This window comes from Coptis chinensis, chromosome 1 (genome assembly GCF_015680905.1).
Source record: "Coptis chinensis isolate HL-2020 chromosome 1, ASM1568090v1, whole genome shotgun sequence".
Classification (NCBI taxonomy): domain Eukaryota; kingdom Viridiplantae; phylum Streptophyta; class Magnoliopsida; order Ranunculales; family Ranunculaceae; genus Coptis; species Coptis chinensis.
Genome location: NC_141456.1, coordinates 44,996,936 through 45,009,829, shown reverse-complemented (window position 1 = coordinate 45,009,829; position 12,894 = coordinate 44,996,936).

Below are 12,894 nucleotides of genomic sequence, written 5' to 3'. Positions count from 1 at the left end.
AGGGATTCTCTGCTGGAAATTTCTGCAACAACCTTTTTGTCCACATTTATTCCTCTTATTAGATTACAGCATTGACCTTTAGAAAGCTCTTTCCGAGACAGTCGTTTTGACATACAATGGGCCAAATTATGAGGTCTGAGTCCAAATATACGGCCAGCAAAAATTCTGTTGACTTTTATGCTCTATTTCTACCAGCATTGACTTTGACTTTTCAGCTTTGACTTGGCTTTAAAGAGACTTTTTCTCCTTGAAATTTGGGCTTTAACCATAAAACTTCTTAGCAACCAACCTTTGCTCCTTTCTCTTGCAAAAGTGACCATATTTTTTCATATATTTGACTCCAAGAACTGAAATACACAAAAGTAAATAAACAGTATTAACTCTTATTTATTATAAACATAATTGGTCTAAATGTAATATTATTAAGGGGTTAAAACTAAAATTTTGGGCTCTTATCAAACCACCCCCAAACAGCATTTTGCTTGTCCTCAAACAAATATGAGAAATTAAAATAAGTGACCAAAAATGGAATTATAACTAATCATGTTTCGCCGAGTACGATTGCATTGACCATATGCAATAAGGCCTTAAACCACTAGAAATTCCCTAATGGGCGAGTTATAGTCTCGTGAAAGTTTTACAGAGAAGATACTCACAAACTTCACTTATACTACAATGACTAAGAAATAAAATTAATGTTTCCGTATTTAATATCAGATATCTATACATCTCACTGGCAATGAATACAAAATAATCAATTAGAAATCTAAGCTAATACGTGCATAATAATTAATCATCTATGGATAAACATATATATAATTAACTACGCTATGAAATACAATAATAGGTCCGTTTCTAAAACTTTGGAATAACGTCCTTAAGTAGGTCCTCACAAATATGTCAAGATAAAAACACTCTGATTTTTCCACTCAAGTTTTGCTCACTCTAGTGTGTAATGGGCACACTTTTCCTCACAAACTTAATGATGTACAAGAAAGCCAAAGTCGATCAAACACATCTGCGACTAACTATCACACTAACCTATTCCTAATTGAGCTAGAGGTCTTTATTAGGTGTTGCAGGGATTAGGTGATGGTTTTAAGAATGAAGGAAATGGATATTGAAAAGGACAAGTCTAAGATAATAGGATCTTCAAAATATGTAACTAGAGAAAACCTTGTTATTACTTTGCTTTGACACTTTGTTTCCATCCTTAGCCATTTTTTCTTTTTCTTTTGGCTTTTGACTCCTTTGATTATGTTTTTGGAGTTCTAACATTTTATTTTATTTTATTTATTTATTTATTCTTTTCTTTGGATGGAAACTTTCTTTTCCTTTCTTATTTGAAGCAACTAAGAAATTCTTGGTTTTCCACAGGTTTTTCTCTTTTCTTCATTTCATCTTTATTCTCAGACTCATTCAAAAATGGGTAGGCTGATTTTATTTTTATTTTGTTTTTGTAAAAGGGTAAAGGATTTGTGGTTTATGAAAAGGTTAAAGAAGGCTCAGAGGGGCGACTAACGGAAAATAATTTCATATAGGTTTTAATTTCTGGCTATATCGATCCAAAAAGGGCCTAAATTCTCGCTTAGGTTATGGTATAGTGAACATGCAAGTAGACGTGTGATTTTTCTATTCAGAAGTTACTTCTCCCTTATTTCATTGCTCAGATATTTCACTCATATAAGGCTTTTAGGCTATATTCTCATAGGATTTGTAGAATAAGTATTCTAGGCCAGATTTCAGAAACTTACTGTCAATACAAACATAGATGCTCATGCAATATATTTATGGAAAGATGCAATGACTATTAACCTCATATTAACCTATGTTTCTAAAAACTATTCTAATTTAAGAGCTAACATGAAACTTCTAGACTATTATCATCAAAGAAAAAGAAACAATACCAATATTCCTAAGTGCATAGTATAAATACTTATTATTTATATTTTTTTACTAGAAAGGAAAGTGCATATTATACATATATAAATCCTAATACATATTATACAATTATCATAGAAATAAGAAATAAGTTTAGGAGAGTAAGATTCATCAGCACTTACCATTAGAGGCTGTCATCCGGACTACACAACCAAGTTGCAAAACCAGTACCCATAGGTGTCACTCTCGAGCAATTTTTCAAAGGACTGCTCTGGTATGATTTGAGGAGATTTCATAGCAAATAAACACATTACTGAACTCCTAGAAGTGACTGTGGAAATCCCAGAAAAAAGAACTGGAGGTATGTTGAGGCAAGGGCGCTGGCGCACTCATAATGGCTTATGTCAGAGGGCGGGCACTGATAACCAGATAAAATTGAATATAACTCTACTTACGAATAAACGATGAAATTCAAACGCAAGTAAAACTAAAACTTTATCGTATACTATTTATCAAAGATTTCTACTCTCGATACTATTGAAGTAGAGTTGGAATAGAAGATTCGTTCCACTCCTAGTTCTTTAGCATTCAAGTTTTCTACGACTATCAATCCTACCAAAGTCAATGAGAGTTTTACGAATTATTCTACAATACAATTTATACTAACAAGATAATGGGATTATAATGATTCAACTATGAAATACTACAGAATAATAAAGTTTGAATCTAGAATAAGAATTAGGGGGAATTGAATCCACCTTGAATCCAACTTAATAAACTAGCATAGATTGTTGTAATCCAATTATCACGTTCTTGTGGTAAGAATTGGTCATTCTAATCCCTAATTATACATGGCATCTCTACCAATTCATAACTTGCATGTGAGGAAGTCCAACCCATTCTCATGGCGAATCAATGACCATCTACAGTGGAATAGACTCTTACACGATTGTACACTACACAATCAAGTTTTCATCAAGGTTTTATCAAACCCCTCTAATGGAGGTTTAGCCTTGATTCACCAAACTATCATTTCCATATGAATTAAAACTAGACATCATAAAAAGATTGGAACTTTGCTTATTTAAACTCAAATGGAAACTACTCATGCAATAATTGATTTAAACGAATAATGACAAATAAGTAAATCTAAGAAATGAAGCTAATAATTAATGGAAAACAAAATTAGATTATCAAGAACTAAATATTTTATTGATCTAACAACTAAATAACAATCATTCAATACTAAAATTAAAACAAGAATAACAACTAATTAATTAATTGAAAAACTAGATCTACCACTAAGCTTTAATGGCTCCTTTCTATCCTAACCTAATTGATATTTCAGAGCTAAGTCTTGTGTGTGGAAATAGAGGAGACCAAATCCACATTTTTGTGCATGGGTTGAGGGTCCATGTTTTGGGCCGGAATATCGAGCCCAAAGCCCAATTTCTTCAGTCCACAGGGCCCTTTTCATCTAGCTTTGATTTCAATAGGCTTTTCATCAACTTTTCCTCCTCTGATTGTGTTAAAGTTTGGACCATTGGAAAGCTCTATCCGAGCCGGTCGTTTTGACATAAGGTACGCCCAATTCCAAGGCCTGAGTCCAAAGATACGGTCTTCGGAAGTTCTACTGACTTTTTTGTGCTATTTCTGCCCGTTTTGGCCTTTAATCACAGAACTTCTTAGCAACCAACCCTTGCTCTTTTATATCGCCAAAGTGGAACATTTCTGCACATAATTGACTTTAATGCCTGAAATACATAAAAGCACGTAATTAGCATTAACTCTTATTTATTACTCGCATAATTGGTCTAAAAGTATTATTGTTAAGGGGTTAAAACTACAGTTTTGGGCTCTTATCAAACCACCATTTTGCTTGTCCTCAAGCAAATATGACAAATTAGCATAAGTGACCAAAAATGTAGTTCTAACTAATCTAGTTTTGCCGAGTGCGATTGCATTGACCATATCCAACAAGGCCTTAAACCACTAGAAATTCCCTAGTGGACGAGTTATAGCATCGTGAGAGTTTTCCAGTGAAGGTACTCACAAACTTCATCTATACTACAACGACTCAGAAATAAAACTATTATTTCCTTATCTATGTCTCAATTAGCTATACATCTCACTAGCAATGAATACAGAATAATCAAGTCGAAACCTAAGCTAATATATGCATAATAATCAATCATCTACGAATAAACATATATACAATGAGTAATACTATGAGATGTACTAGCAGGTCTGTTTCTGAAAACTCGGAATAGTGTCTTTAAGTAGGTCCTCACATAAATGTCAAGACAAAAACCACTCTGATTTTTCCGATCAAGTTTCGCTACTCCAGTGTGCAGTGGGCACACTTTACCTTACAAACTCAATGACACATAAGGAAGCCGGAGTCGATCAAACACATTTGCCACTTACTATCACACTAACCTATTCCTAATTAAGCTAGAGGTCTTTATTAGGTGTTGCGGGGATTATTAGGAGATGGTTTAAGAAGGAAGGAAATGGATATTCAAAAAGGAGAAGTCTGAGATACTAGAGGTTTCATATTATGCAACTAGAGAAACCCTTGTTTTTTTCTTTTACTTCTACACTTTGTTTCCATCCTTAGCCATATTTTTTTTCTTTTCTTTTACTTTTGAATCCTTGATCTATTTTTAGAGTTCTAACTCTTTATTTTCTTTTATTTTTATTTTTTTATTTGGATGGAAACTTACTTTTCTCATCTGAAGTGACTAACGAATTCTTGATTTCAAAGGTCCTTCTCTTTTCTATTCTTCATTTCTATTCTCAGACTTATTCAAAGAATTGGGTAGGTTGACTTTTTTTTTTTTTTTTTTTTTTTTTTTTTTTTTTTTTTTTTGTTTTGTAATAGGGTAAAGGATTTGTAGTTTATGAAAGGCTAAAGAAAGGCTCAAAGGGGCGACTAGCGGAAAATAATTCATAGGTTTGAATTTCTGGCTATATCGATCCAAAGAGGGCCTAAATTCTCTCTTAGGATATGGTATAGTAATCAAGCAAGTGGACGTGTGATTTCTTTATCCGGATTTCACTTCTCCCTTGTGTTATTTCTCAAATGTTCACTCTTATAAGGCTTTAGGCTATATTCTCACAAGATTTGTAGAATAATTACTCTAGCCTAGATTTCAGAAACTTACTACCAACAATCATAGATACTCATATAACATATTTATAGATAGATGCATAGATTATTACCTACATATTAGCCTAAGTTTCTAAAAACTATTCTAATGCAAAAACTACGTGAGATTTGTAGATTATCAAGGGCCTAGAGAAGGAAACAATACCAATATTCCAAAGTGTATAGCATAAACTTTTTGTTAATATATATATATATTTTATTATTTTTTTTTTGAATTTTTAACTAGAAAACAAGTGCATATTATACATATCTATATCCTAATAGATGCCTTAATTACACATGTTTCTATCCCCCCCCCCCCCCAGCCGCAAACAAGAAGCATGCTTTGTCCTCAAAGTATTTAAATAAATAGGGTAGAGAAATACCATGGAAACTCGTGAAATTCTAGAACATCTGCAAAACAAGGTTTAAACATACTAATATAGAAAATAAAACTGACACAACTCTATAAGAGTTCCACCCGTAATGGGGTTAATGAGAAATAAAGTGTTTGGGACATAAACAGACACTAACTGAAATAAATACTAACCTTAACTCCCATTTAGTCATCATCCTCATTTCCCTCTCCAAAGAGAGGAGGTTCCTTCGCATCCTGCCATGCCATGATAACTTGCCAAGCCCGCCGCCGTGTCTCGTCAACTTGTGCTAACCTGTCTAGTGTTACTATGTCTGATATGGTGTAAGGAGCAACCAAATGAGGTTGCACCTGCCATCCTGGCCAAGTCATTACTCCAAATGGGCGAACCACCCAATTGGTGGGTCTCATGACTTCAACCCTTTTCCAATCCGTGAACTGGGTACAGAATTTAGGTAGACAACTGAGCATGATGCGGCAAACCAAAAAAGGCATAAGAAGATACTTATGTCGCATGCTTTGGGCTCTCTTAAGACTAGCCACTAATACTCAGGGAATGTCATATCGGCGACGTCCCTCATCTAAAACAAGGAAAACGTCACCAGCAGTACTATTTGCAGAGGTAAACTGCCAATCCCCTAAAATATTCATCAGTATGAATAACATAGTGGTGCCTACATTTAGGGACAGGCAACCAAGGGCTATGTTGTAATGCCCTTGGTCCATTATACGAAATACCCCTCCCCCATAATACTCATGGAAATATGTATAGTCATAGAGGTATGCATTATCGGTCATATATCCCCACGTGTGAATTCTAGTGGTGTGTCATCAACCATGACGGAGAATTCTTGTTCTCCATCCTGGTTACAATAGAACTTAACATTATTGTAAAAAAATTCAGTAAGCTTAGGTGAATATAAGTCGTCTTCACTTACAAGAAGATGCCTCCATCCGAACTACATGCCTTTCGCAGAACCAATGTCCATAAGTCTCGCTCTCCAACAAGTGTTTGAAAGACTGCTCCGGTATTACTATAGGAGAAGTCATCACAAAACTACTCTCTAGAACAGATGCAACGATCCTGGAACAACCCACAAAAAATTGGAATTTTTCTTGACCATGGGGTTCTGGGCGCAAGGTGCGCTCAACCTATGCCTGGGTAGGGCGCGGGGTGCGCCTTGGTGATTTTAGAGTTCTAGGCACTTGGGCGCGGGTGGTGCTCACTTTTTGCCTGTGATGGGTGCGGGTCGCGCTCGGATGAAAACTGGAATTCCAGTTTTGTGGGCTTAGGTCGCACTCAGCTCTAGGCTTGGTAGGGCGCGGGTCGTGCTCTGATGAAATTCTGGATGGCAGTGCCTAGGGCGCAGGTAGCGCTCCCCTGGGGCGCGGGAGTGCTCGGAGCGGCTGAGTTGCCAAAATGGTGAAGAAAAATGGGAAACGTGGGAGTGAAAGGTGAGAGATGGAAGTGAGGTGTAGTGTGGGTTGTGAGTGTAGAATGAATGAAGTTTTTATAGGTTTTAAGTTGCTAAAATGTATCGGGAAGTTGCCAAAAAGCTTTAAGGCAATTGTCGAAACAAAAAAAATTTCAAAACTGAAAACGGAAACAACTCATATTCTTGATTTTAAAACAACCCTAATATCTTTTATGTTGAATTTAGGATAGAAACTGCCTAACTTATCGAGATTTCATCCTACCACAATATCTATTTATAGCCATGCCCATATTGGCAATATTCTCAACCCTCACTCCAACACAAATTCTAAACTAGAGGATCATATCAAAAATCATGCTAGAGTAAATAATACCACCCCCAAACAATTCGGGAAGGTGGGATTAACGATAAAAACAATGCACAATTTGAAAAAAACCATATTATATTAAAACTGAAATTCAAACAACATTTAACAACAAATTTCAAATTTAACTACGGAATTCATAAATTAACATCCGAACTAAATAAAAAGCAAATACAAAACAACATCAACTCATAATATTCTTAAACCACTCGCTGCTGGTAGTAGAAGGGACATGGGAAGGTGATGGCTCCTGAGCTCCTGATGGGCCAGAGCCATCCGTCCTGTGGCGATGATGCTCGTGCCTCACAGACTGCTCCTCATAGGAAGCACCCCCCTGGGGTGGAAAGCGTGCAAGCATATCATCTTGGAACTTGCGCTGAGCTTCCATCTCGGCCTTCGTCTGTTTCCAACGCTCATCCTCGTGCTGGGCACGAGTCTCGAAGTTATGATGCATGGTAGCCTGCCAAGTTCGAAGGTCTTCGCAAATAGTATTGGGAGAACGCATGCCACGATGAATCACAGCCATGCGTTCTGCATCCGACCTACACCTCTCCAAGGTATCGGCATCAAAACATGTCGTGTCCTCCTCATCCTCCGAGTCATCATCTTCGACTACCCTCTCTTCAGGCAACCTTCAAACTCTTTGGATACACTCCGTATAAATATGAGGATTTTGGTGCTCTTTTAGGCAAATCCTATCAGATGTCAGAGTCGCTCTCAAGGTCATCATGATCTTCGTTATCAAAACATGGAGAGGTGCAATACTCTTCCCAACTCCCCTAATCATGGTACTCAAAAACTCCAAAATACAAAACTCATACTTCTACTCCTGGAGTATCCATAGAACGTGAAGGCAGTTCAGACCAATGTCGCTGACTTTCTCCTTCCCTATGACATTCCTACCAATCCACTGAGCTACATCCAGCTGGTTGGTTCTAAGAGACAACTGGTGAACACAATGCGAGCTCGCATTGTAGTTCCCTTCCGAAACAGTCGCGTTCATCAAAAGCCTGACCACAGTAAATTGGAAATCCTATAATGTGGCATCGAGATGGCGTCTAGGCGGAATGCGTAAAATCTCAACCAACAACCCAGTAGATACTTCTCTCCTCCTCCCAGCCACCTTAACAAAAATTCTATTCCCATCCAACTTCCTTGTCATATAAAACTGTCGGACCAAATCTTCATGGTAAAAATCATCTGCTGAGTACCACAAGCCACTCTAATCTCTCCTAACCATCTCGTCACCATAAAACGATGCGAAGTGGTCGGCAGTAAACGCGTGCTCCGGCAAAATCCTACGTCTTTGAGCCATTTTTAAGTGTTGAAAGGATTTGAGGGTTTGTAGGAGGTGCAGGAACAAGTTGAAACAACCTTACAAAAAAAATCGATGGTGGTGGCGCATGGGTGGCGCGGCAGTTCAAATTTTTGTGATTTTTGGTGGTGGAAATTGTTGGGGGAATGAGTTGGAGAAGAATATATGGGTTGGGAATGAATTTGGGCGTGGGTTAAGTTAGGATTTTCTTTTTTTTTTTACTTTTGGTTCTAGGGTTGAAAACATGTTAATGGCGGTGGTGAAGGTGAAGAAGAAGAGCGCGATGCATTCTTGGGTTGTACTGTGGGCTTGGGCCCAAGCCCAATTCGAATTCCACAAAAATTTGATTTTTAGCGCAACTTCAAACTAAAATTGCCGCTTCGTCACCGATCCGATTTTTGCAAATAAGATATGGAAATGATCAGGAGAGAATTTCCAATCCAATGAACCATAAAATACTCTATTCTGACCATGGATGACATATAAGAAAATGAAAAACACCTCAAAGTGCATGCATGACGTAAGTTATGCGAACGAATGAACTCTAATTTCATAGATAATGTCAACCCGAATCGGAATACAATTAAACGGCCTAAACAACACAACTGGAAAGTTGAATAATCTAGGATGGAAATGAACACCCCAAACCCAAACAAATTTTAGATACAGAGTTTAAAAATTTTGTTTTAAAAGTGGGTCTTTTAAAGTTAGATTCCCGAGACTTCCTAAATTACTTTGTTTGTGATTTTAACAAATTTTTTTTTTCTATGAAAAATATTTAATATAAGAAAAACAAGAAAATAATAATTGCATAATTCACAACATAGAGGAACATGACTCAAAATCCGAGAAAACATGCAAGAGTGGAAAACGTGAATTATGTTTAACGTGGACTTAGGATCCGGTACTTACAGCCACACACTCCATAGGGAGAGCCTGGTTACCTAAATGGTGCACTTACCAATATATGGAAATGAAAGGAAGTACACCAACAAAAAGGTCAGTCCGCATAGATAGGGTTTTGTAAAAGGACTTCCTCTACATCAGGGGACAAAAGCTCCTAGAAATGTTTCAACCGTTGGCCATTGACTTAAAATGTATTGTTGTCCTTGGGATTTACCAAGGGATTGCCCCGTGAGGGGTGACTTCAGTAACCAGAAAAGGACCAGACCAACGGGTTTTTAATTTCCCTGAAAAAATATGTAGATAGGAGTTGTAAAGTAAGACCTTTTGACCTACCACAAACTCTTTGCGCAAGATTTGCTTATCATGAACATGTTTCTTGTTAGTTTTATAATCCTTTGTGAGATCATAAGAATCGCTACGGATTTCTTCAAGCTCATTCAATTGCAACTTGTGCTTGACACCCGCCTCATCAAAATTGAAGTTAAGGCTCTTTGTAACCCACATAGCGTGGTGCTCCAATTTAACGGGCAAATGGCAAGGTTTCCCAAATACAAGTCTAAAGGGACACATACCTATATGAGTTTTGAAAGCAGTCCTATATACCCATAAGGCATCAGATTGACGCTTTGACCAGTCTTTCCTATCAGGATTTACAGTTGTTTCTAATATCTTTTTGATTTCCCTATTATAAACTTCTACTTCTCTGCTAGTTTGTGGATGATATGGAGTTGCTACTTTATGTGTAACTCCATACTTTTTCACGAGAGATGCAACAACTCTGTTGCAAAAATGTGTTCTACCATCACTGATGATGACTTTGGGAATGCCAAATCGACAGAAAATATACTCTTTAACAAAAAATACAACTGTCTTATGGTCATTGTTACGACAAGACATGGCATCTATCCATTTAGACACGTAGTCCACGACAACTAGAATATAAATAAAACCGTGGGAAACTGGAAAGGGACCCATGAAGTCAATGCCCCATACGTCAAACATTTCTACCACAATGATTGGATTTAATGGTATCATATTACGCTTCGTGATTCGCCCAAGTTGTTGGCAACGAATGCACGTCTTGCAATACACTTGGGCATCTTTAAAGAGAGTAGGCCAATAAAACCCACATTAAAGAATTTTAGCAGCTATTTTCATACCACTAAAATGGCCACCACACTCTTTGTCATGGCAGAATGAGAGAACCTCATTATATTCCCATTGGGGAATACAACGACGAATAATCTGATCCGCACAATACTTGAAAAGGTAGGGCTCATCCCAGTAGTATAGCTTAACTCTGGCCAAGAACTTCTTACGTTCATTTCTTGAATAATCATAAGGAATAACATCAGACGCTAAATAATTCACAATGTCAGCAAACCATGGTGCAGAAAAAATAGCATACAGATGCTCATAAGGAAAAGAGTCTGGTATGGACTCAGAATCACTATCATCGTCGTTTATAAGTCTAGATAAGTGGTCGGCAACTACGTTTTGGACCCCTCATTTGTCCTTTATTTCTAATGTGAATTCTGGCAGGAGAAAAATCCATCGGATTAATCTCTGCTTAGCATCCTTCTTTGCGAGAAGGTACCTAGGGGCTGCATGGTCCGTATAAACTAGAGTCTTAGAACCAACCAAATAAGGACGAAACTTATCTAAAGCATAAATGACAGCTAAGAATTCTTTTTTAGTAGTTGTATAATTCCTTTGAGCATCATTTAGAGTTTTACTAGCATAATAAATAACAGTGGATTTACTATCTAGTTTCTGTCCCAAGACAACACCAACTGCATAATCACTAGCATCACACATGAGTTCGAAAGGTTTAGACCAATCGGGAGGCTGTATAATGGGTGCAGAAGATAAAGGCGCTTTTAAAGTTTCAAAAGCCTGTTTACAGTTAAAATTAAAATCAAAGATGGCATCCTTTAAAAGAATATTAGTTAACGGCCTAGCTATTTTTGAAAAATCTTTGATAAAGCGCCTATAAAAACCTGCATGGCCTAGAAAGGATCTAATATCATGGACAGTCTGTGGTATAGGTAGAGTCGCTATCTTATCTAGTTTGGCCTTATCTACTTCGATGCCATCACTAGATACTATGTGACCTAGTACTATGCCTTTTTTCACCATGAAATGACATTTTTCCTAATTTTAAACCTGACTTTTCTCTTCACACCGTGTCAAAACTTTAGATAGGTTAGATAGGCAGTCCTTGACAGAGTCTCCATAGATAGAAAAATCATCCATTAATACTTTCATGAAACACTCTACCATGTCACTAAATATATAAAGCATACACCGCTGGAAGGTCCCAGTAGCATTACAAAGGCCAAAAGGCATTCATTTATAGGCGTATGTCCCAAAAGGACATGTGAAGGTAGTCTTTTCTTGGTCATCAATATCAATAATAATTTGGAAATAGCCAGAGTAGCCATCCAAAAAATAATAAAAAGCATGACCAGCTAGGCGTTCAAGCATCTGATCTATAAAAGGTAAATGAAAATGATCATTTCATGTCATTGCATTTAAACGTCTGTAATCAATACAGATCCTCCATTTCATAGGACCATACGTGGCAACATATTCACCCTTGGCATTACGTACCATGGTAATCCCTGATTTCTTTGGAACTACATGAATAAGACTTACCCATTCGCTACCAGAGATTGGGTATATGATACCCGCATCGAGTAACCGTAAGACCTCTTCCCTGACCACCTCTTTCATGGCAGGGTTCAAGCGACGCTGAGGTTTGTGAGAAATCTTTGCGTTATCCTCCAAATAGATACGATGAGTGCATACATTAGGGTCAATTCTCTTAATGTCGGCTAGGGACCAACCAATCGCAGAACGATGTCCCCTAATCACCCTGATCAACCGTGTCTCTTCCTCTTTAGATAACAGAGAAGATATAATTACCGAATGAATACCATCCGGATCAAGTTAAATATACTTTAACTTAGGAGGAAGAGGTTTAAGCACTGGGGTGGAAGGAATATAGATAAATGCTTCTGGAGGGTCCTCATCTTGAGTAATGAATACTTGCTTAGGCAGCAGGTCTTCAAACTCTGTATATGGAGCAACCGAAGGGTCTACGATTTGTGTAAACTTGAAGATGGTGTTGACTTCCTTTACGTAGGAGTCATCGACAAAATCTGAAATTCCAAAAGAAAGGAATTTATGCATATGGTTTTCTAGAAATGTGTTATTAAAGTAATATTGAGCTAAGCTCTCGATCATACTAACCTCTCCATCTATAGACGAATCTGGTAATTGTTTCGTCATTTTAAAAACATTTATCTCAACTGAAAGATGGCCAAAAGACAAGGACATCAAACCATCGCGGCAGTTTAGAAACGTATTGGCGCCAAGAAGGGATGCCCTAAGATGATTGGAACAGAGTCGTTAGCGACTTCTGTATCGAGGATAACAAAATCAGCAGGATAGTAGAAATCC